Raw genomic sequence first — 1,130 nt, 5'->3', positions numbered from 1 at the left:
GAAGTTCTTTACAGAGAGAGTGGTGAGGTGCTGGAACAGGCTGCCCAGAGAGGTTTGTGGATGCCCCTCTGGAGGTGTTCAAAGCCAGATTGGATGGGGCCCTGGGCAGCCTGGTCCAGTATTAAATGGGGAGGTTGGTGGCCCTGCCTGTGGCAGGGGGGTTGGAGATACATGATCCTTGAGGTCCCTTCCAACCCTGGCCATTCTGTGACTGTGATATTCGATTTACACTGTGAATAAAATGGTAGCAGTTATGAAAGAACAGTGCACTTCAACACATTCATCAACTGTCTGTCACTACTAGTTGTGATTTCTTTTTACTTTTTTTTAAGATAAGTTTTAGGTGTTTGGTTTTTTTGTTTGTTTGTTTTTAAAGATCTGATTTTCAACAAGTATATATTTAAATTCACACAAGCAATACCTTGCAGAGTAGGGAATTCAATTCTCTATTGCATTAGTTTGCAGTTAACATACCCATTTTAAGATAGCTAGATGGAATAAGGTAGACATCTGACTCTTGTGGTGTAAGGACTGTTTTCACAGACCGTGTAAGCAATTCACAACACCTCTTAGAAATCTGCTTTGAAACAGGAGATTCTAACAAACCATGTATGAACAAGCAGCACAAAAAATAAAAAAAATAAAAAAAATAAAGCCCAATGGCAAAGCAATCTTCACTCGAGTGTGAGGGATTTAAAATTATATTCATGGGCACTAGTACAATACCTTAACTTCAAAATAGAAGGTTAATCTCTTCAGATGCATTCTCAGTGAAGAGTCTTTACAGAGGGATGGTGACTACACTTTACTTTTTGGAAGAAGAAGACAGTAATTCTTCCTAATACCATTTTGGTATTGGACTCAAAGAGAGAATCAGGCTCTTTTTTAACTAGTCAGTGGACACAGAAAGATAGACTAATCTTTAATTCTGAGAATCTGCAAATGAAAACCTGGAGCAAATTATATTTTCTATGTGAGGATAGACGTTTTTGCTCTGTTATTGTATTTTGCATTTAAAGCAGTCAGCTCTCCCAGCTGGAAGTTAATCCCAATTTCCTGCTCAATCCTATCCCCATTTCACCTGTTTCTGCTTCACATTCAGAGACTTCAGCACGGTGACTTATGTGTAG

Source organism: Meleagris gallopavo, chromosome 4, assembly GCF_000146605.3.
Source record: "Meleagris gallopavo isolate NT-WF06-2002-E0010 breed Aviagen turkey brand Nicholas breeding stock chromosome 4, Turkey_5.1, whole genome shotgun sequence".
Taxonomy (NCBI): Eukaryota; Metazoa; Chordata; class Aves; order Galliformes; family Phasianidae; genus Meleagris; species Meleagris gallopavo.
The sequence above is the reverse complement of the archived record's forward strand: the minus strand, read 5'-3'. Positions refer to the sequence as shown.